At 38.5% G+C, this 25,848-nt stretch overlaps 1 protein-coding gene across 1 annotated transcript in view; it reads left to right on the top strand.

The window, feature by feature from the left end:
- The window catches only part of stol (stolid), a 1,115,479-nt gene that overhangs the window by 979,478 nt on the left and 110,153 nt on the right, over positions 1–25,848 (top strand). The window lies entirely within an intron of this gene.

Raw genomic sequence — 25,848 nt, 5'->3', positions numbered from 1 at the left:
ATAGATGATGTAGCCATAAAAATTTATGAAAGTACTGAAGAAATTTCCCATGATTGGATAAGAAACGTGTTAGGATGAGTGAGGGGAATATGTTGATGTGTTGTTGGTAATAGAGATTTAGAAAGAACAGTTTTGTGAATCGAGCTTTTGTGAGGATATATACAATCCATTCCAGAGTCCACCTCCATAATGTAACAGTTCATTTTCCTGTACTGATAGTAATTAAAGATTGATGGGAGGGCTAGTATGTGGTTGAAATGTACATGCAGCACACCTCCATCATTGGGCATATGCCTAAAAAGAGCATCTGTTTCAGAGGTGTTGTAGAAGTGTCTTAGTTTCTAATCTTAATGGCTGCAGAACTGGTGAATTCATTTGGACAAGATAAATTTTAGTGCTGCTTGTGAATCAGCATTGATTGCATATTTGTTGTTTGTTTCTAGATTGTGGCTTATCCAGTTTACAGCTATCTAAATTCCTTGTACCTCTGCTTGAAACACTGTACATTTCAGGTTTAATTTAATTGATTCTGAATACATTTTTGATGTAGTAGTGAAGACAACCATGCCTCCTCCTACATTTCCCTCCATCCTTTGATCTGTCTGTGAATATAATGTAGATACCTTCCCTCCTGATCCTGATAGTTGAATATAACATTTTAAATAATGAAGTCCTAGTCTCTGTGGCACAGATAGCAGCACACTGGCCTCTCACCGCTGGATTCCATGTTTCAAATCTGTCACTCCATGTGAGATTTGTGCTGGGCAAAGCAGAGGCAAGACTCTGGTCTTCTCTGTCATCTTTCATTCCAGCAACACACTCCAATATAATTTAATCTGTCAGTCATTAATCATTGCTCCAGAGGAGTGCCGGCAGAGTTCCTATGCTCACCTGTAGAGGGGGGGCTTCATTCATTCCATCTCAGACCCAGCTGAAAATGGAAACAAGCTTTAGATTTTCATTTTCACTGCAAGACTTGGAGTCCTCTTGTTTTAACTGATATTTCTGCCTTCAATACTTTCAGAGTATCAGCAGAGGAATTGAGGCCTCGTTCAAATGCACAGATGTCATTTCACAGCCTGAGTTCTAGGTCTATGGAAAGAATGTTGTCAATCACTGTTAGTGCTTCAGTACAAACAGATTTTTTGGACTTCCTCATAAGATGATTCACCAACTTTTCCATTTGCATTTTGTATCTAATTTGGTTGTATCATATTCATATGAATGAAAGTTTCAGGAATGAATATTTTTTAAATGAAACAGCTATTAACTGAACTTTGTCCTGATTGCAGTTCTAATTGAAGTGAGCACTTAATGATACAAATATACAAACTCTATAATATATTTGTGACTGTTTTTTGTCTAAAACCTCTCTAATTGCTGTAGATTTTAAGAGACCCTGGGATGTTGGAATTTTGTTCCACTAGAGATCTGTGTTGTGCCAATATCACTGACACAGAACTGTCACATTTAAACATGCTCAGATGTTACCGACTAATGAAGACATTATTACTTGTTGGCAGGATAATTAAATGAACACAAATTCTGGTAGCATTAAACTTATAAAATTTATTATCTAACTATTTAACTACTTAATCTTACAAACTAACACACAGATATACCAGGACCACAACTTACACGACACAGTAACAAAACACACACAGCTCACGCTCTCTCAATATTCACAGTGTTCAATCATGCTAATTCATACTCAGCTTTTGTTGGCTAACACTTACAGTCTCACTCAGTCACACAGTTACTCACTCTTCTGCTACCACAGTCCTCAGTTCACAGCCTGCACAAGACTGTCTCACAGTTCGGTATGATGTACACTGTTCACTCGCTCCTTACAGTTGACTTCGTTCACTGTCTCATGCCAGTACCCGGTCAATCTCTCCCATGCTGCACCAGAACACAATGTTCATTCACAACATCTGGTCTAAGAGACAACTCCACAACAAAAGACAGGCAGAACGAACACTCAGTTCCACGGACAGAACACTCCACAACTGTCTCCTCAACCTCAGGCTGTCAATGTGTCATAGGTTTGATATCCTAATTGTGGTAAAACCTTCAATAATCACATTTAATATAATAGAGAAAATGATAGGAGTTACGATGATCTATAAATTGTGTTAATATATTAATATTTTGTGTCCCTGGACGTATAACGTCCATTTACTTATCCTGCTTATATATTGGCATGCTCAGTTTAAGATGAATAAGGTACCAGTGGACAGGATTATAAAGACTTGTGTCATAGCAACTAACGTATTACTGTAACACACGAAGACTTCCAATATGGTGCCAAGAAACATCACCAAGAGGTCACTGGTGTGAAAAATGTATATCGTCGTTGCCAGGACAAAACCTCCTATGTGATAATATTTTTGGAGATATACTGACCCGCAGCACATACATCATGAAGAGCGAGAATGCCTTGACAATATTCACACAATATTGCACCTTAGATGACAGAACCTTACCGCCTAAAGTTCTAAGCTAAAATATTTCACATAGGAGGTTTTGTACCGGCAGCGATGATATATTCTTTGTAGATTGTTTTTAAAAAGAGCCATTGTTTTTTAGGGAATAAAAAAGATAATGCAAGTGCGAGAATATAAAAAAGATGATTTAAGAGAACACTATATATATTGTAGTGACAATTACGTTGTTACACAAAGAAGTAAACGTGTTCTCGTGTGATATTTTTCTTTCGTAAAAAAAAAAAAAACACATATTGGGAACGATAAATTGGCGACCACGGCAGGACTTTCGACTCAGCAATGAAGATTGATCAAATAACTCTGTGGTGATTTTATGGAAGGCGCTGGCATCCTGAGGTTTACCAATGGCTGGAAGCAAGGCGGAGTTACAAGAGAGGCTGCACCAGGATTTGATAGGACCCAGGCAGTTTCGACTTCGAAGTCACCTCAGAGAAGGAAACAAACGACTGGGTAAGCATTATGCTTGCACAACTAACTACTTTGATTGAGGCCCAGTCTAAAAACATCGAAAACCAATCTGAAAAACTCGAAGGGAAATCGAGGCCAGTCTCAAGAAATAAAGGGCCGAATCAATTTCTGGGTCAAAGATCTGAAAAAAGATATTTCAAAAATTAATGGCAAAATCAGCAGCATAGAATTAGATGTAGATAAAGTAGTAAGTGATATTAAACACCTTGGAAAACAAAGTTGAGGAGAAGATTAGAGAAATCGAGTGGGAATCCAACAGTTTTAAAACCGAAGTAGACCAGAAATTTACAAAGTTTGAATCCGAGGTTAATGGAAAAATTTTAGCCCTGGAGAAAAACATTTCTGTAGGCAGTGGTCAACCTAGCAGACGTGTGGACCTCCCATTTGGAATACCAGTCGATCCCAGAGTAATCGAAGACAGCCTACCGGAATTGCATGGGAGACTCGAGGAGTGTCCTAAAGCATTTCTAAAGACATTGGAATCTCTACTGGGTAGGACAAATATACCTACAGAAATATACTTGCAAATTGTCAGCCAGCAGCTAAAAGCATCAGCAGGGGCTTGGTGGCAGAACATTAAAGGGCTCAGCCTTGACTGGGAGGAATTTAAGGAAGAATTCGTCCAAAGATTTGACTTGGAGTGTGTCCGAACTTCAGTACAGAAAGAGTTCTTAACTGAAGTGCAACACAGTGGAATGAGAGCAGGAGCTTTCATAATTCAAAAACTCCACCTCTTTAAGTGAGTCCATGAAAGGGAAAATACTGATACGAGTGCCTCTTATATAATTGAACTGTTACATGATCAGGTTCGATCGCTTGTTAAGGTGGCAAAACCAAAAACCTCTGAAGAGCTCCATCACCTGGTAGCAAAATTAGATGAAGAAACAAGTTACCATACCTCAAAAACTAAAACCTTGATAGCGAAGTACTGCTACTGATGTGGGCTAAGGCCAGTGCCCAGAAAACTAGCTTGGGACCATTCGAGTTGGGGTAAGGAGGGTTCCAGAAGATGGAAGAAGCCCCAGATACATGACACCTGCCTAGAAATCTGTAGTGATGATGAACCTAATTCACCCCGTCCGGCTATTAACTTGACGATTGATGGTAAGCCTTCAATCGCTACCCTAGACACTCAAAGCTCCACACTCGTTTGTGAGCATGAATGTGGCAAAATTATTAAAGCCTGTTCATCCTGCTAAGTGGGGAAACTCAATACATGCATTATCAGACTGAGGGTTGTACCTTTCTTCAAACCAAGTGTTCTACTGAAGTCATAGATATACCAGTGAGGGTTGTCAAGGACATAATACCTGACAAAATATTAGGACACGACTTCTTAGCTACATATGGGGTAGTAATAGATTATACAGCCAATGAAATATTCTTTGGTAATAGAAACAGAATTAGGTTGGCATGGGTTGAAAATAAAGCCTATGAGTCGGAAACTTTAGAAACTAATGTATTGGCCCAACTGAAAATAGGACTGTTGAGGGTGGAGGAGAAGGAAAACCTTGAGAAGTTGCTGAATAAGTTCCCTGAGGTCGTTATTGATAGAATCAGATTTACCACAACAGTAAAACATAAAATAATTTGTAAGGATAATGCCCCAGTTAAACAAAGGCCCTACCCACTTAACCCAGATAAACAAAAATTTATAATAAAAAAAGTCAAGGAAATGGAGAACCAAAGATTGATTGGACCTTCAGTATCAGGATGGGCTTCTCCAATAGTACTACCTAAGAAGAAAAATTGTGATTACCAACTTTGTGTGGACCTACCTCAGGTAAATAACAAGACTATATCAGATGCCTACCCCATGCTGGATCTCCACCATCTGATAAAGCAAGTGAGTGGGCCAAAAGTCTTCAGGACCCTCGATTTGAACTCTGGCTACTGGCAAGTAGAAGTTGAAGAAGAGTCTTGACCGATGACTGCTTTTTTTCCACCCCAAGAGGACTCTACCAATTCAGAGTCATGCCATTTGTTCTTAAGAATGCTCCAGCCACCTTTTTGCGTCTGATGGATGAAGTCTTGTCTGGATTAACAGGAGAATTCTGCCAGGTCTATCTGGACAACATCCTTGTGTACAGCAAGATGTTTTCAGACCATTTGGAACACCTAGCTAGAATGTTAGAGAGGTTGAGGATTCACGGACTTACCTGCCAAGTCAAGAAGTGTCAGTTCGCATCAAACTTAGTTGAGTACCTAGGTCATGTATTGACAGACAAGGGCTTGGAGAGACAAACGGGAAAGGCCTCATAGGAAACAGCAGGTACGTAAATTTTTAGGCCTCTGTGGTTGGTACAGTAGCTTTGTACCATATTTTGAAATGAAACCTGCTCCGCTAACCAACCTCTTCAATAAAAACATACCATTTAAATGGACCCAAAGAGAAGAAACAAGCTTCCAGGAGATAAAAAGATCTATTTGTGATGCTCCAAGTCTAGCTATCTGGATACAAGCTGGGAGGTCTGCTTGCAGATGGATGAGAGTGACATCAGTCTTGGGGCTGTACTGTTCCACGAGAGAGGAGGAGGAGGAGGAGGAGGCAAGGATATAATTGAGTATGCCAGTAGGAAACTTTCTGCTCCCAGGAGAAACTATTGTACAGCCAAGAAGGAGGCATTAGCATTTGTATGGGTTGTCGGGAAGTTCAGGGGTTATCTAGAAGGAAGGAAGTTCAGACTCTTTATAGATAACTCTTCACTTCAGTGGTTGAACCAAGTTTCTGGAACTAAGTCCAAACTGATGCGATGGGCCTTGATCCTTGCCGATCTTGACTTCAAAATTTTATCATGTTCCTGGCGTGGCCAATCAAGCTGCAAACAGTCTATCAAGAAATCCTGAAGATGGACAGAAATCAGCCACGAATTTATTAGAGAAAGAGATTCCTGGGCCAACTAAGAGGTCTCAAACCGACCCTGTGATCCTTGCAATCCGGCGAGGAAATAATGAGATCGATTTATATTTAATAAGGATGTGGCAGACTGAGGACATGCCCTGTAACTGAACGGCATCCTGCATCAGCAAGCGCAGCACTAATTGCCGATCTGTCCCAGTTCAGTTCAAGATGTGCTACAAGAACTTCCAACTCGAAGATGGAATACTAAGTATACTTCCCACCTGCCTAGATCTTCTCCAGTCATCGTCATTCCGAAGCCACAAACCACGAGGATTTTGAACAAATACCATGATAATCCAGAAGCCGGTCATCCTGGTCAAGAGGAAACCTATTCTTCAATTCGGCGACATTTCTTCTGGGTACATATGTGTCAGGAAATCAAGAACTACATTCAAGCCTGTGCAAGCTGTGCTTACACTAAGGTGAACAACCAGAAGGCGAGTACCAGCATGACAGGACGTGACCACATCAACCTTGGGAGGTCCTCGCCCTTGACCTTATGGGACCATACCCTAGGACATTTGGGAGAAAAACGGGGATTCTCGTGGTGACTGATCTATTCACCAGATGGGTGGAAGCATTCGCCATCCCTGATGCTACATCAGGACGTATCGTACAACTTTTAAGGATGGAAGTCTTCAGTCGGTATGGGTATCCTGGGCGTCTACTCATGGACAATGGCAGTCAGTTCACTTTGAGACAGTGGTTGCAAACTATGTTGGCGTGGGGAATTGAACACTGGATGACACCGATCTACCATCCACAGGCGAATCCCACCTAACAGGGAAACCAGGAGCTAGAGAAGATGTTTCAGATTCACTTGGTTGACAGAGAACATACTAAGTGGGATCAAACGCCTACATGAGTCCCTTCTGGCCATCAGACAGCGGGTTAATCACGTCATGGGTTTCTCACCTACAGAACTTTTCCTTGGATGTCCAATCAAGAGAATTGGTGGCTGGAACTTCATCCATGCACAAGAGAGGAACCAGAGGATCTTGATACATGGCATGTACGGAACCAGCGGCAGATTCAACAGACGCACCGCCAAGCCAAAGAGCATTCAAGGAGAGAAGCCGAGAACAATGATGCACTGGAGGAAAGGAAGTTCAGACCTGGAACACTAGTTCTTTGTCGAAACCATCCCCTCAGCAACAAGCTTCAAAAGCTCCATGCTGGGATGGCTCCAAAGTGGCTCAGACCTTTCGAGGTGGATAAAAAGTTGGGAAATGGTGTCTGTCTCCTGAAGACTACAACCGCTGATGAAGGTGCATACATCGGAGTTGAAGGCATAACCTCGGCCCCTACAAGAAGGTGGAGAGACCGGAGAGTGGACACTCTCTAAGGGGCCCCAGAAGAATGTGGACTCGTGGAAAGATCAACACACACCGATACCTACCTTGGAGGATAAGAGGGATGAAGACATAGATATCAGGACACCTAGATATAATTTAAGACCTAGAGAAAGGAAGGTCCAGGATAGTTATTGAAAGTTTTAGGGGGTGTAATTGTCATAGGTCCGATATCCTAATTGAGGTAAAACCTTCAATAATCATATTTTACATAATAGATAAAATGATAGGAGTTACGATGATCTATAAATTGTGTTAATATATTAATATTTTGTATCGCTGGACATATAACGTCCATTTACTTATCCTGCTTCTATATTAGCATGCTCAGTTTATGATGAATAAGGTACCAGCGGACAGGATTTTTTTAAGACTTGTGACACAGCAACAGATGCATTAACACACAAAGACTTCCAATATGGAGGCAAGAAACATCACCAATAGGTCAGTGGTGTGAAACATGTATATATATTCTTTATAGACTGTTTTAAAAAAGAGCAATTATTTTAGGTAATAAAAAAGATAACGCAAGTGCGAGAATAAAAAAAAGGATGACTGAAGAGAACAGTATATGTATCGTAAAGACAATAAAGTTGTAACACAAAGAAGTAAATATGTTCTCATGTGATATTTTTCTTTCGGAATAAAAGAATCGCATACTCAGAACGATAAATGTGCATTGCAACAGTCACTCACACTCAACTCTCAACTCCAACTGAACTGAACTGAACCACCACTGGCAAGTCCCACGTGTCTTATACAGTTAGACAGCACTTTGAGAGATTTCAAACACTAGAGACCCATGGAAACTTCTGAAGATGGAAGGCTCTTGGTTTAACAGGTCTTGGTCTTTCTACATAACCAGAAACCTCCGGTGATGTAACATCCAATGGCAGGACAACTTTAGGGTCTGACCAATGCATGTCATCTCTCTCTCTCTCTCGATTGGCTTGCTGAGTGGCAACTGGCAAGGCCCCAACACAATTACGTCACTCATGGCGGAGTCAGATTGGGTCGTTCTTCCTCTGATCTTGCTGCACAAAATGGTGAACCTACCACAGTATTAGTCACCATCTACGTTAGAAACAAAATTACCAGAATATTAATACTAACATAAAAGTGTGAACAGAAAAGTTACTTGGAAGGAAATCTGAGTTACCAAAATACTTCATGCAAATAAGTGCACAAAAAATAAAATAGCAGCCATGTGTCCTTATATTAGATAAAAGAAAATATATACCGTATTAAAAGAGTTTACTAAAAACAGCTTTGGCAAATCTGTCCGTCCGTTCTACTGGACCGATTTGCTTCATTTTTGTTTTATTCTCTCCAGAATTGCCTGCTGGTGAATCATGAATCATCTCTCTCTAAGTTCAGCCAACTTTGAGTAATCATACAATCAAATCATTAAATGATCACTCCAATAATTGCCGGCGAAAGCTTACCCTAACCCGCAATACATTCTGTACTTAGAAGGTTGCTAAGCAACTAACACTTTCATTAATATTCCGATATATGTGATTTTCATCCTAAGTATTATCGGCGCACTTTTTCTGGGTAGCTTTACACCCTAGTGCTGAATTGGTAGACCTCGGCAATCTTCGAGATTCGCACTGGCAACCTTTGAAACACAAACTATGAATGGCTTATGCATCACTGTGCGACATCTGGCGTACGCTTTACGTGCTAGTACTGTTGATATTTACACAGCAAAGCCAAACTATAGAATTCATGCTAGGAACAAGATTTGCATCAAGAAATGTTATATAATGTTATATAATATGTGTGTGACACAGTTGTTGCCGTAAGATAATAACGGCTTAGAAACTTCATATCGATCGATCATATTATCGATTCAATTCAGATTTCATTTCCATTCAGTTGACAGCACTACCGGAACCGGGAGAGCTCCATCCTTACTCCTCACCCCCGTACACAAATCTATCCAGAAAAAGTGTGCCGATAATAATGTCATTGCATGCAGCCATGTTTGAATGTTTGATTACTACCTGTCACTTTCTCTGATCATGGAAGAATACTACTGTATTCCCTGTTAAATACTCTTTGATTCTCTAATCTTTCCCAGTATCCAAATATATTCAACAGATGGCAGAATTCCTAAAAACGTACATGCTGCTGAGAGTGAAAATCTACGTACAAACAGACACCATCATGACATACGCCTTAGACATTATCTGGGAACACCTAACAAAGGATAATCTAGCTACACTAGAAACAGTGAAGGCCATGTATCTTCAAGATGTTCACTCCCTGGCAAAAATAAGCTCCTTTGAGACTAACCCCGTTCTATATAGAACTACTGTGATTAAAAATACCATTGCCTTCTATGACACAATACCAATCTTTACATCAAGAACTGCAGGATAAAAATGCCAATATATGGATAGATTTTTACCACACAGATGGCATGATGATGTCAGAATAGACAAATTCTGACTATGAACTGTGGCATACCATAACGTGCATCTTATTAAATGTTCATATAACCATTGAAAAGGTCAGACAAAACAAATTGACTACGACAGTCATATCAGGACACATTCATCATCATCATTCATCATCGGTTTGCCCTTCCAGTGAGCCGGGTAGGGTGTTTGAAAATGAGTGTCTTACAAAGTTGCCTATTAAAAAAGATTTTGTTGTCCATGACAGATTCCCAATTCCATTCTCTTCTATCCATGTCTTCCCTCAGTTGATCCATCTATCTTCTTCTTGATCTTCCATCTGGTCTTCTACCTGTTATTCTCTTTTCCAAATAAGCACATGGTAATCTTGTGCTATTCATTCATTTAACATGCCCAAACCATTTAAGTCTAGATGACCTAAGTCTTTCCTCCATCGATTCATTTAGAACTAGGTTAGATTGGATATCATCATTTTTCACATGATCAAGTCGTGTCTTTTGGAGGGCAGTTCTAAGAAAATTCATTTCACAGGCTTGAATCCTACTACAATCCTTTGATGTTAGTGTGCAGGTTTCCAGAGAATATGTAAGGATGAGAATGAAATATGACTTGTACAGGATCATTTTTGTTCTTTGTAGGATCTTCTCATCTCATAGTAGGTGTCTAACGATACTGTAAAAGTTAGAGCCGTTGGTTACTCTGTTTGTTATTTCTATCTCAGCTCTATTATTACTAGCCATAGCGCTTCCTAAATATCTGAATTGGTGTACTACTTCAGCTTGGTGGTCCTGTATTTTTATGTTGCATTCTGTATTATGTCTGCTGATTTTCAATGCTACTGTTTTTGATGGGTTCATTTTCATTCCATAATCATCAAACTTCTTACACCATGCGTTCAGATTATTTTCCACTCCCTCCTCTGTTTCATCCCATATTGCCACATCATCTGAAAACACCAGAGCCTGAAGATCTTTATTACCTTTTCCTTTTAGTTCCTTTAAAATGGTATCCATAACTACTATGAATAGAAGAGGTGATCAGGCACTTCCCTGTTGTACTCCTTTGGTTGTATTGAACCATTCAGAGTGACCATCTCCAATACTGACACAGCTTTTGCAATTAGTACATAGCATGTGGATCTTTGTAATAAGGTACTCCGATACACCAAGTTTTCTGAGACTTTTCCAAATACAGTAGGTCCACTATAGCGAGTACGGCATATAACGAGAACCCCGTTATAATGCCAATTTTTTGCTGTCCCTTCAAAATTCCTATATTAAACTGTGTATTATCCTTCGCTTACAGCGAGAGCCCTATCACTGACACATCTGTTATTATGAACGCTTACACGCGCGCGCAATTTTTCCCGTTACCAATATTTATGCACCCCAGCGATTATGTTGCAAGCGTTAGATTACCGTCGGTATCGTTTCCTCACTATTTCCACAAGCGAGTTTTCTCGTTGACATTCTAGTGCGATTACAAGTGATGAAAATCATTTTTTATCCGTATCGAATGTTTTCGTAAAATATGTAGGAAGATATTTAAGATTTATTACCACCTATTCAATACAATACAAGATGTTGACATTTAGGTCAAAACATTTTTCTAATATTATTGAGACATGTTTCGCCTCTTATTGTGAGGCATCTTCAGTCATTAATCAAAACCTTATTAACTTTTGTCAGTCAACATTTCAAACATTTTACAGCTATTATAAAAATGTTCATAAAGCAACTAAGAATCTAATATAATGATGAACAATGTGTAGTACACTTAATGAATAGGATGACATTAGATGGCTCGAAGCCTTAGTCAATTAATAACACCCGTTGACTGCTTATCCATAAAGAAAATTTGAAATGAAAGAGGACATTTTCATAATAAATGCGTAAATAGCGTGTCCGATAACTGTTGTTAGCTCATTAAAAATAAAGGCTGATTAAACGATCGCTTAATGTTGATGCTAAAAAGTGCAATTAAGTAAGAATGGGATAACCGCGAGATATGGCAGAGTGCATAATTGATTTCAGAGGTTAGTTTATATTTTCTCGCATCTGGTTAAATTACGGAAAGGCTATTACCAAGTAAATTTATAGCGAGGAGGTTATAATTTCTCTACTGGCGCTTGAAGCGTGTTTCCATCATACGTATAATACGGTTAAGTTAGGTTAGGTGACGCTGTTTGAATAAGAAATCTGAAACGTTTGCTACAAAATGCGATCAATCATCTTCGGTACGGTATAGTTTTCTCACTATGTGCATTTGCGAGCTCTCTCGTCGAAATTTGAAGGCGATGTTGGAGTCGATTAGTAACACCCGTCGACTGCTTGAAATGAAAGAGGATAACATGTTTTCGTAATAAATGCGTAAATAACGTGGCCGATAGCAGTTGTCAACTCGTTGAAAATAAAGGCTGAAATTAAGTAAGAATGTGGCACACCTCAAGATATGGCAGAGAACATCACTAATTTCAGAGGATAGTTCATATGTTTTCGCGTCTAGTTACATTTCGGAAAGGCTATTCACATGTACATTTTTAGCGAGGAGGTTATCATTTCTCTACATGCATTACAAATATGTTTTATGATACATTATACGTTTAGGTTAGGCAATGCCATTTGAAGAAGAAATCTGAAATGTTTGCCACAGAATCCTCTGAGTGAAACAATATTTCGCCGAATCCAAAACGACATGTTTTTTTTTCTTTCAGAATTTCATGCGAAAAATCTAGGGTTAGGGTTGTCTTGCATTCCCGGCCTAACAGTAAAGAACACCACTGGCAACTACTGCGGTAAACATGCTGCTTCTTTTCACTCCCACAAACGCACGTACACACTAAACTCGTTGACAATAAATGACCGCCTCTTTATTAGGCCTCTCATCCTTCGGATGCATAATCCTGCGACAAGTAGCGATGAAATGTCGTCTGTATACGCACGACAACGCAGGACTGTTCCAAACAGATGGAGAGGGATGGGAGCTCATCCACTGGAAGCAGGTTGGTAGTACGTACACGTGCGATGCCGCATTACATCCAGTCCAGTTTGGATTTTCTGTGCGACAATACACGACATCAGTAGATTGTGAGAAACTCATTAATTTAATTCAAGAACGAAAATATCTGTGGGACCAGAAGTAGCCTCAGTATCACATGAGGAATGTGCAATTGAAGTTGTGGAAGGAAGTTGCACTTGAAATGGAAGAATCAGGTACATTATATTATGTAATTACCATGTTATTAATTTCATATTTATATTTATTTACATTATTATGTTTATGGTTCATGGTGTTGAAAATGATATGGAAAGGAATGTGATAGTAGCAGGTGATCTCAATTTACCAAATGTCAATTGGGAAGGTAATGCGAACGACAGGAAGCATGACCAACAAATGGCAAATAAGTTAATATGGGAAGGGCAGCTGATTCAGAAAGTGATGGAACCAACTAGAGGGAAGAATATTTTGGATGTGGTGCTGATAAAACCAAAAGTGCTCTATAGAGAAACCGAAGTAATAGGTGGTATTAGTGATCACAAAGCTGTTTTTGTCATTGTTAAAAATAAATGTGAAAGAAAGGAAAATTTAAAATTAGGACTATTAGGCAGTACCATATGGCTGATGAAACAGGCATGAGGGAGTTTTTTAAAAGTAACTATGATCGCTGGAAAATGGTAAATAAAAATGTAAACAGACTCTGGGATGGGTTTAAAGCAATTGTTGAGGAATGTGAAAATAGGTTTGTTCCTTTAAAGGTGGTAAGGAATGGTAAGAATCCACTACATTATAACAGGGAAGTAAAGAGACTAAGAAGGAGATGCAGATTGGAACGAAATAGAGGTAGAAATGGTTATGGAAGTAAGCAGAAATTGAAGGAACTTACTAGGAAATTGAATCTAGCAAAGAAGTCAGCTAAGGATAACATGATGGCAAGCATAATTGGTGGTCATACAAATTTTAGTGAAAAGTGGAAGGGTATGTATAGGTACTTTAAGGCAGAAACTGGTTCAAAGAAGGACATTCCAGGAATCATTAATGAACAAGGGGAGTGTGTATGCGAGGATCTTCAAAAGGCAGAAGAATTCAGTCAGATTGTTGGTTACAAGGATAATGTCCAGATAGGGGATGTGAGTAAAACTAAAGAAGTATTAAAATTTACCTATGATAACAATGACATTTACAGTAAGATACAAAAGTTGAAAACTAGAAAAGCGGCTGGAATTGATCAGATTTCTGGGGATATACTAAAGGCAATGGGTTGGGATATAGTACCAGATCTGAAATACTTATTTGATTATTGTTTGGTTGAAGGAGCTATACCAAATGAATGGAGAGTTGCTATAGTAGCCCCTGTGTATACAGGAAAGGGTGATGGACATAAAGCAGAAAATTACAGGCCAGTCAGTTTGACATGCATTGTATGTAAGCTTTGGGAAAGCATTCTTTCTGATTATATTAGACATGTTTGCAAAATTAATAACTGGTTTGACAGAAGGCAGTTTGGGTTTAGGAAAGGTTATTTGACTGAAGCTCCGCTTGTAGGATTTCAGTAAGATATAGCAGATATTCAGGCGGCCAAATGGACTGTATTGCGATTGACCTATCTAAGGCATTTGATAGGGTAGATCATGGAAGACTACTGGCAAAAGTGAGTGCTATTGGACTTGACAAAAGAGTGACTGAATGGGTGTCTATATTTCTAGAAAATAGAACTCAGAGAATTAGAGTAGGCGAAGCTTTATCTGACCCTGTAATAATTAAGAGGGGAATTCCTCAAGGCAGTATTATTGGACCTTTATGTTTTCTTATATGTATCAATGATATGTGTAAAGAAGTGGAATCAGAAATAAGGCTGTTTGCAGATGATGTTATTCTGTACAGAGTAATAAATAAGTTACAAGATTGTGAGCGGCTGCAGGGTGACCTCGATAGTGTTTTGAGATGGACGGTGGGCAATGGTATGATGATAAATGGGTTTAAACATCAGGTTGTGAGTTTCACAAATATGAAAAGTCCTCTCAGTTTTAATTACTGCCTTGATGGGGTGAAAGTTCCTTTTGGGGATCATTGTAAGTACCTAGGTGTTAATATAAGAAAAGACCTTCATTGGGGTAATCGCATAAATATGATTGTTAATAAAGGGTACAGATCTCTGCACATGGTTATGAGGGTATTTAGGGGTTGTAGTAAGGATGTAAAGGAGAGGGCATATAAGACTCTGGTAAGACCCCAACTAGAGTATGGTTCCAGTGTATGGGACCCTCACCAGGATTACTTGATTCAAGAACTGGAAAAAATCCAAAGAAAAGCAGCTCGATTTGTTGTGGGTGATTTCCGACAAAAGAGTAGCGTTACAAAAATGTTGCAAAGTTTGGGCTGGAAAGATATGGGAGAATGGAGATGAGCTGCTCGATTAAGTGGTATGTTCCGAGCTGTCAGTGTAGAGATGGCGTGGGAGGACATCAGTAGACGAATAAGTTTGAGTTGTGTCTTTAAAAGTAGGAAAGATCACAATATGAAGATAAAGTTGGAATTCAAGGGGACAAATTGGGGTGAATATTCGTTTATAGGAAGGGGAGTTAGGGATTGGAATAACTTACCAAGTGAAATGTTCAATAATTTTCCAATTTCTTTGCGATCATTTAAGAAAAGGCTAGGGAAACAACAGATAGGGAATCTGCCACCTGGGCTACTGCCCTAAATGCAGATCAGTAGTGATTGATTGATTGTGGGTTACTGTAGTCACGTCCTAGTTTGTGAACCATGGGCAATGGCTGAGTGGCCTAGTAAGTGGTCCTGAGAGTCGGGATACCGGTTGCTATGGAATGGGAGTGGGCATCTCAGACATATTCTGAGCCATGGCCCTCCTTGTGCTCAGGCGGCTAGGATTATACAATCCACTGGTGGTCCATAACTCATTAGAGGAGAGATCCTCACTTGGAGTATGTGTAAGTAGGGTAGCATCCTGCTTCATGAATTTACCGAGCTCAGAACATTTTAAGCAAGCCTCGGACCTATGGGAGTAACGGAGTCCCACGCCCATTTGACAGACGAGGGACTCCTTGGAAACAACTTGGTGAACGAAATGGAATTCGATGGGGAGCTATCAATATAAATGTGGCTTATGGAAGAAAGAAAGTAGAACTGACTGAGTCAGCAAAGAGGATGCATCTGGATGTACTGGGATTAAGTGATATTCGGGTAAAGGGAGATAACGAGGAAGAGATAGGAGATTATAAAGTGTACTTGACGGGTGTTAGAAAGGGAAGGGCAAAGTCTGGGGTAGGGCTGTTAATCAGGAATACCATTGCTCGCAACATAGTTTCTGTTAGGCACGTAAATGAGCAAAAGATGTGGGTAGATTTGGCAGTTGGAGGAATTAGAACGAGAATTGTCTCAGTGTATTCACCATGTGAGGGTGCAGATGAGGACGAAGTTGACAAGTTTTATTAAGCATTGAGTGACATCGTGGTCAGTGTCAACAGCAAGGATAGAATAGTGCAAATGGGCGATTTCAGTGCGAGAGTTGGAAATAGAACCGAATGATACGAAAGGGTAATTGGTGAATGTGGGGAAGATATGGAAGCTAATGGGAATAGGAAGCGTTTGCTGAACTTCTGTGCTAGTATGGGTTTAGCTGTTACAAATACATTCTTCAAGCATAAGGCTATTCACCGCTACACATGGGAGGCTAGGGGTACCAGATCCATAATAGACTATATCTTAACTGACTTCGAATTCAGGAAATCTGTTAGGAAAGTACGAGTTTTCCAGGGATTCTTTGATGATACAGACCACTATCTGATCTGTAGTGAACTAAGTATCTCTAGACCTAGGGTAGAGAAAGTGAAATCTGTCTACAAACGAATAAGGGTAGAAAATCTCCAAGACGAGGAAATTAGACAGAAGTACATGGATATGATTAGTGAGAAGTTTCAAACAGTGGATAGTAAGCAGGTTCAGGATATAGAAAGTGAATGGGTGGCATACAGGGATGCTGTAGTAGAAACAGCAAGGGAATGCCTAGGAACGAATGTTTGTAAAGATGGGAAAAGGTGAACATCTTGGTCTAATGATGAAGTGAGAGCAGCCTGTAAACGTAAAAAGAAGGCTTATCAGAAATGGCTCCAAACAAGGGCTGAGGCAGACAGGGATTTGTACATAGATGAAAGAAACAGAGCGAAACAAATAGTTGTTGAATCCAAAAAGAAGTCATGGGAAGATTTTGGTAATAACCTGGAAAGGCTAGGTCAAGCAGCAGGGAAACCTTTCTGGACAGTAATAAATAATCTTAGGAAGGGAGGGAAAAAGGAAATGAACAGTGTTTTGAGTAATTCAGGTGAACTCATAATAGATCCCAGGGAATCTCTGGAGAGGTGGAGGGAATATTTTGAACATCTTCTCAACGTAACAGGAGATCTTCCTGTTGGTGTTGCGAACAGCCAAGCTCATGGGGAGGAGGAAAATGATGATGATGGAATTACGCCTGAGGAAGTGGAAAGGATGGTAGATAAACTCCATTGTCATAAGGCAGCAGGAATAGATGAAATTAGACCTGAGATGGTGAAGTATAGTGGGAAGGCAGGGATGAAATGGCTTCATAGAGTAGTAAGATTAGCATGGAGTGTTGGTAAGGTACCTTCAGATTGGACAAAAGCAGTAATTGCATCTTTCTATAAGCAAGGAAACAGGAAGGTTTGCAACAACTATCGAGGTATCTCGTTGATTAGTATACCAGGCAAAGTATTCACTGGCATCTTGGAATGGAGGGTGCGATCAGTGGTTGAGAAGAAGTTGGATGAAAACCAGTGTGATTTCAGACCACAGAGGGGCTATCAGGATCAGATTTTCTGTATGCGGCAGGTAATTGAAAAATGCTACGAGAGGAATGTTTCGTAGATCTAGAGAAAGCATATGACAGGGTACCGAGGGAAAAGATGTTCGCCATACTGGGGGACTATGGAATTAAAGGTAGATGATTAAAATCAATCAAAGGCATTTATGTTGACAATTGGGCTTCAGTGGGAATTGATGGTAGAATGAGTTCTTGGTTCAGGGTACTTACAGGAGTTAGACAAGGCTGTAATCTTTCACCTCTGCTGTTCGTAGTTTACGTACATGGATCATGTGCTGAAAGGTATAAAATGGCAGGAAGGGATTCAGTTAGGTGGAAATGTAATAAGCACTCTAGCCTATGCTGACGACTTGGTCTTAATGGCAGTTTGTGCTGAAAGCCTGCAGTCTAATATCTTGGAACTTGAAAATAGGTGCAAGGAGTATGGTATGAAAATTACCCTTTCGAAGACTAAATTGATGTCAGTAGGTAAGAAATTCAACAGAATTGAATGTCAGATTGGTTATACAAAGCTGGAACAGGTCAATAATTTCAAGTATTTAGGTTGTTTGTTCTCCAGGGATGGTAATATCGTAAGTGAGATTGAATCAAGGTGCAGTAAAGCTAATGTAGTGAGCTCGCATTTGCGATCAACTGTATTCTGTAAGAAGGAAGTCAGCTCCCAGACGAAACTATCTTTACATCGGTCTGTTTTCAGACCAACTTTGCTTTATGTGAGCGAAAGCTGAGTGGACTCAGGATATCTTATTCATAAGTTAGAAGTAACAGACAAGAAAGTAGCGAGAATGATTGCTGGTACAAACAGGTGGGAACAATGGCAGGAGGGTACTTGGAATGAGGATATAAAGGCTAATTTAGGACTGAATTCAATGGATGAAGCTGTACGCATAAACTACTTTGGTGGTGGGGTCATGTGAGGCGAATGGAGGAGGATAGGTTACCTAGGAGAATAATGGATAAGAGAAGTAGAGGGAGACCAAGACGATGATGGTTAGACTCAGTTTCTAACGATTTAAAGATAAGAGGTATAGAATTAAATGAGGCCACGGCACTAGTTGCAAATCGAGGATTTCAGATTAACAGTTTTTGTTAACTTTCATGATCATTATGGATTATTAGCAAAATCGGTCTTTAATTTTTTCCTCATATCAGTAGCTTTAAGACTGCTCCTATTCTAACCCCTGCTAGCAAACCTAGAGTGGTTTTTAGTCGATTCTGTTGAAGGATATATTTCTGGTGAGCCTTCTCTGTCTATTATCACATTGTGTAATAAACAAATACATTTCACAGTGTTTTCCGCTTTCTCAGGGGTAACTTCTATTGCTTTCATTAATATGCGCCATTTATTGCTTATTATACCAAAGGCACACTCGACCACTTGTCTTGCATGCGATAAACGTTTATTAAACACGTCTTGTTCGGATGTTAAATGTCTCATAGGATACGGGTGCATCAAATAGGGTTTCAGGGAATATCCTCCGTCCTCTATCATAAAATGTGGTACAGTTGCAACACTACCAGGAAGTTCTTTCAAGCACTTCACCTTTAACACACCATGATCCAGCTGTTTATTCAAGTTTTGAGTACCCGAAAATCCCACTATCACTCTGTTTTCCATAGGCCCCTATATCAATACAAATGAATTTGTAGCCTGTTCCTACCACTGCTTTCAGTACGATAGAGAAAAATATTTTGTAGTTGTAATACATACTTCCAGACTGCTTCGGACACTTGATTCATATGTGTTTACCGTCTATACATCCAACACAATTCGGACATTTCCATTTTCTCCAAAACTGTGATTCAATCTCATCAATTTGCTTGCCAGAAGGGAATGGGATATAATGTTTCCCATAACATAGAACACGTTTCGTGAATAATTCTTCCGACTGTAGCATCTGATATCCGATAAGAATAACCCAGTGCTTTGAAAGATGAACCAGTTGCTAAGTACCTGCAAAATACAAAGCACGTGGTTATGTTGTAATAAAATGCATCCACAGTGAGCTAGTTACAACATAATTTAATTTAAAAACTTAATGGCTATTATTTAAAAATTAGTATATTCAATGTTTTCATTGGTTTTTTGTTGTGATTTAATGAAATTAATTTATTTGATTTTATTTGTGTCGATGATTAGCATAGAAGTTTGAATTGTAGTAAAGTAAATTTCAGGACCTCAAAGGATCTGTTACAACAGTTCCTTATCTTTTCACTTGACTGTAGTATAATTTTGCTGCGTTTTCCTTTCTATTGCAGTTGAGGAACTTAAGAAAAGATGGAGGAATCTCAGGGATTCGTTTAGGAGAGAACTGAAAAAAATGAACGAAACAAAATCTGGCAGTGGTAGAGAATAGTCAAATACATGGGCTATCTTCAACCAAATGAGTTTTCTTGCTGATACTGTGCAACCAAAAAAGCATGCAAAGCAGCGTTCCTGATATTACAAACAACACAATAGATGAAATGTTCGACGGTCTTAGTACCTCCAATACAACCCATACAGACTCAAATCAGGAGGATAATGCACAACCGGATGCCAATGATCGCGAAGGGGAATGTTCACAATCGAGTTAAGTTAATTACGACAAAAAACTTCTTGAGACTGAAAACAAGAAACTGTCTTTCTTTCAGACAAGAGCACAAAATGATGGAGACAGTGACTACCAGTTTTTGGTTAGTCTTCTCCCACATTTACGTGAAGTACTACCGGAAAACAAGTTACGTATACGGCTGGAATTGATGAATGTTCTCTTGGTAGAACAGGCAGAAAGACAGAGACGTAATCAATCTTCAACAGGTTCATCATCTCAATCTTCATATTGTCAAATTGATTTCACATTCACTGATTCTAGCACTGCTTCGTACTATGAGAATTTTGATCCTTGGCAATAGGGCATTGGTTGTTTCAACTGTTTATTTTTCATTGACATGCTTTCTTAATTAATGTATTAGTTACTGCATTAATTGCATCTTGTAATGATTTATTGTATTATTCCAATTTGTAATACAGGTACTTAGTTTTCTCCTGGCTTGTATAAATACTTTTAAATTATCCCTACCTTAATGTTAGTATTAGACGTTCTGGGGTGCAGTGGTGTTCCTGAAATTAATGTACTTCTGCAGACGATCCTCCACCTTGGATAATATGTACTGAAAAGTTTCTTTCCTCATCCGAAAATAACCAAAATGTTGCGCTTCATTAACTTGAAGATCATCATATAAGTGGGAAAATTCACCAAATCGACTCCTTTTGCTTAAAATTTCCTTTACCCACTCCTTTTTTCCTCTTTCGGGCTCTTCGCCTCGCAAGCAAAGGCATCTCCAAAGCATACAGTAAAAATCTTGGAAGGCCATGATCACATCACAGAGCTAAGATTGACTCCGCTACTATCAGACGAAAAACGCGTGCAAAGGACGATGCACTGTCGTACGACACTGGACTGCTTCACGTCGCGCGTACACACTCAACGTCGCAGTCGCAGACGTACGCACCCAGTGGACAAGAAGCCTTATACATCGCTAGCTGCGACAACTGGTTGTGCACTGCCTGTGTGTAATGTCACTGGATCTTGGAAAATAGTGAAGAGAGAATGACGTTCTATTAGCCTCTACAAAACCGTTTCTCACATCTGCAGAATGGTATCAAAACATGCGAGTCTTCAAATTCTTAGAAAGGCCACGGCTACTCAGTGGCAGAGTTATAACGCGTCTATTGTACTTCACCTTTAGTAAAATGAAGTTTTAGAGACAGCAGGAATATTTTCGTGATGGATAGTCGTATTGTATAGATACGTGGAAAAGGTATTGCCGGGAAATTAAGAACGGGTTCTCGTCGATATTATGATGCCAATTTTAAGTTAATGGTTATTAAACATTCAGAAATGTAGAATAATTGTGCATAGGCCTAACTAAAGCTAACATTTGACGCTAGCCTGAAGACAAAGCTAAAAAAATGTGTACTGTACAAAAAATGCATTCAGCGGTCCGCGACAAGGACGCTTTAAAGAAGTCGAAGATGAAAATTGTGAGGTATGTGCACAAAAAATTCAAGGGTAGAATGGTCATACCATGGTGCAATAAATTCTTTCCTTGACCTTCAACGTCCGCGATTAGGCCTGAAGTTGGCCGAACCCGGCAAGTGAGACTTGCGTTTAGTGGTTGCCAGTTATATCTGACGCTGAGTAAAAGTAACAGTTTTATAGGCAGCAAGAATTTTTTCATGATGGATGGTCGCATTGTAGAGACGCATGGAATAGGTATTGCCGGCAAATTTTCAACGGGTTCTCTTTGGTAATACGATGCCAATTGTAAGTTAATGGTCATTTAAACCGGCATAAATAAAGAATTGTGCAGCTGCAAAAAAAATACGGCATAACAAAAGTCAATGTTCAGCGTTTAAAATGCATACTGTACAACAAAGGCATTCATATGATTTTACAAAGCAGGTTTTGAGCCTGATTTACATTTTTGAAGGAAAAAGTGGGGCTCATCTTGGATTCGGAGAAGTACGGTACTATAATTTTTTCAGAATGAAATTAAACTCACACTTTAACAAAAAAACAAAACAAGTAAGCTGTAGTGCGGATATCATCCACGGAAATGCAAGTTTTGAACAAACTGACTGCCTTTTCATACCGATTTTAATGTGTATGTGGGGGGGGGGGGGGGGGGAGGTTCTTCCGACTTATATACAAAAATCGGGTATAACGACAATCCGCTATAGTGAGTAAATTTTTCGCTGTTATGGATTCTCCCTATAACGGACTTCTACTGTAGTTGATCTAGGAACATTATCATACGCCTTTTCAAGGTCCATAAACACAATAATTAGGTCTTTTTCTCTTTCCCAGTGTTTCTCTGCCAACATCCTCAAAGCATTATCTGACCTATTTATAATGAATGCTGTGGAGCAACATGGATCCTCTAGTATATTCTAACAAAAATTTAGGCTGCTAGGAAAACGAAATTTAAGTGTCCCAGGAAATTGTGAAGTATGTAAACTATTGTTAGAAGATTTTAAAGCAATAAAAAATGATACACTATTTGTGTTTATTAAAACAGTGCTTTATGAAACAGATGGAAAATGAGAAGCAGAATGGAAGCATAATTAACATGTAGGAGTTTACATCAGGGGGCATTAAATAGAAACTAAGAACTTAATTTTGACTTTATATTTTGCCACACATGTACGTACAAGTTATAGGTGCCAACTGTGGATACATTCACTCAAATATATCTCAAAAAAGAGAAGTATGTCAAGTATTTCCTGGTTCATATTTCAAAGTCAATACTTTACAAGAGCTGACAATCTTTCTTTTCTTTTCTTTTTTTTTCTTGGCAGCAAAAAGAATGTATGGCACTTTTAAATAATGATAATGTCTATATAGTCAAAATAATAAATTAAGTACCTACGATTAGATTAGGGGATTATTGGTGAGATAAATGAATAGTAATGTGTTATTGTCAAAATTCTTGAAGATTATCATGTAGCTTATTTATACACCCTTCGAAATGAAAATTTAGGGGAATGTAACCGTAGGAGTCTTTATTTCCTGCCAGGCTGAGTAACTCAGCTGGTAGAGCATTGGCTTGTTGAGCCCAAGATGACAGATTTGATCCCATCTTGATCTAGTAGTATTTGAAGGTGCTCAAATACACCAGCCTAATGTCAATAGATTCACTGACAAATAAAAGAACTTCTGGATGACTGAATTCTGACACCTCTGCATCTCCAAAAAATACAAAAGTAGTTAGCAGAGCATCAAACCAAACAGAAATAAATTTTATTTAATTAAAATCAATAATAATATTCTTAATAATTTGTTATTTTGCCTGTTTATCTCCTTCTTACATCTTATCTCTTCCTTTTCATATATTATTTTGCTATTTTTTGTCATTTTAAGGCACTTTTTATTAAAATTGTGAATCAGTTAATTTTCTTAATTTATTTTTCTATCACATTTAATACCTTTCAGTATTATTTCATTAGGAAGATATTTTAAATTCATTCAATGTCAGTGTTTATATTCCTGTGATTTCTTAGTATTTTTGTTGCATGTGTTCCTAAATTGTTGCAGTGTTTGAAGTTGATTGTATTAGTTTATCCTTTAAATTTATACTTTTATTTTTTTCTACAGTCTTCATTCAAACATATAATCAACCTCCCCATCACAGTATTGAATACATACTTGTTTAATTCTCTGTAACCCTTGAATTAGGTGACTGAAGAATGCATTTTCATGTATAGACTTATAAATAATAAACGTTCATCATTTTCACAAATTGTGAACATGAATTAGCTATGAAACTGAGTTTTGCACATGCTAGTCATAATAAGGTGGTATACCTTTCCAAACCACACATGAAACACCAGCTGATCAGCCAGCTTTGTTTTTCATGCATGATGAAAGCACTTTATATCAAATCATGTGAATGCCAAAGATGTCTTAGTCCGGTATAATATATACATTGATGACTGGATGAGATGTAAAATGTTTGTTTTCTATTTGCACACCCTTGTTAACTGAGCTAAATAAATGCCTCCTGGAGGAGAGTAAGTAAGTGACAAATTTAATCATTGTTTCTCTCCACAGCCATCTAGGATTTTGATAATGTATTTCAGTACTGTATTTGAAGTATGATATTCTGTATATTTCCAAGTTTTGTATGCTGTTTGTAACATTGTTTATATTAACTGTCTTTTGTAGAAAATATTTGTTAGAAAAAGCCCAAATATAATTTTCAAAAACATAATACTGATCAATCAATTGTTGAAAATATAAACTTCATGCAAAATAATGTATATTTCTTGGAAACAACGCCTTTATATTTCATAAATAAAATCTTATGAACAAGAAATAAGGGGAAAGCTGGAAGCAGTAATTAGGGCATGATGACTGTACGAGCACTGAGAACTGAAATTTCTTGAGCAATTGAAAATAATAATTCAGAATTATTTACTAATAGTAGATTGATAGTTTCAAGCCTCTTCATCAGAATATTTCTGTTCTTCATGTAGGAATTTCATAAACAAAGAATCATTCCCTTCTACCTCTCTGTATCATTTTATAGGTGACATTGACTTTTTGAATAATTAAAGTCTACTAAAAATCCTAAACTAGTAGAGAGAGAAATTTATGCTAAGAAAGGAGTCTACTATTTAATGAACTTAGACAGTGCCCTGAAATGTCATGTTTACTCTTTATGTATACTCCTGACTCAGTCCAGTGGTATTTGAAGGTGCACAAAATACATCAGTCTTTTCTTGGTAGATTTACCGGTACACAAGCGCAACAAAATTCAGGCACTTCCATGTTTCCAAAAACTATTAAAGCATCTAGTGGGACTTCTTTCCAGATATTGTAAAGCTGTTCTTTACTTATTGTATATGTTTACAGCAACTCTATAATATTAAAAATAACACTATAATAAATAATAAATAAACCAGACCAAAATCAAGCACATACGAAATTAATAGATGAGCAATTCTTGTGTTTAGAAAAAGACTTTTTAAGCATTCAAAGCAATCAGGGAAAGAACATTCTTTGTGGTTCCTGAATATTATTCTCAAGAATTATTTTACAGTAAATGTCCAGCAGAATTATCTGTGTTACATGTCCTCATATTCAGTGCTAAAATTTTACCTTTAATTGAGAGGTTCAGGCAGTACAGTGCTGGCTTTCTGAGTCAAAAATCGTTGGATTCAATCCTGACTCAGTCCATTGGTATTTGAAAGTGCACAAAATACATCAGCCTTTTCTTGGTAGATTTACCAACACACAAGCTCAACAAAATTCAGGCACTTCCATGTTTCCAAAAACTAATGAAGCATCCAGTGGGACTTCTTTCCAAATAAGTGACAAATACTCAAATTTTATCCATTAAATAGATATAGAACTGACATTAAAATATTGAGATGCAGGTATGATGGTATGATTGGAAGAAAGAGGAGTTGAACCACACAGGTGGCTAGGATCAATGTAAATGAGAGTGTGTGAGCAGTGTCAAGAATGGCATCTGAAAGAGGTATTCTAGAGAAGCGGTATTTGTAGCATACTAGCTGTTGTACCCATCATGTTTACATCTTTCGTTGACCCTCTCAAGTTGTTTCTGAGATTTCGAGGCATGCAGGTGGACATGCGGCTATCAGTGGCTTGTCTTGATGCAGGCTACTCACTGCCTGGCTCTCTGTGGTCCTTTGCAGTTTTATCTGTTTTGCATTATTGCTGCTCTTAATTTGATCTCTTCCTTGTCGTATAAAAACAAAATATCAGGTCAATATTAAAAAAATAAACTATAGACAGATGTACAAAGCCTTTAAACACTGCCAGGATAA

Source organism: Anabrus simplex, chromosome 4 (genome assembly GCF_040414725.1).
Source record: "Anabrus simplex isolate iqAnaSimp1 chromosome 4, ASM4041472v1, whole genome shotgun sequence".
In the NCBI taxonomy this organism is placed as follows: domain Eukaryota; kingdom Metazoa; phylum Arthropoda; class Insecta; order Orthoptera; family Tettigoniidae; genus Anabrus; species Anabrus simplex.
Note: the sequence above shows the minus strand (reverse complement) of the source record. Positions and strands in the feature narration are given on the sequence as shown.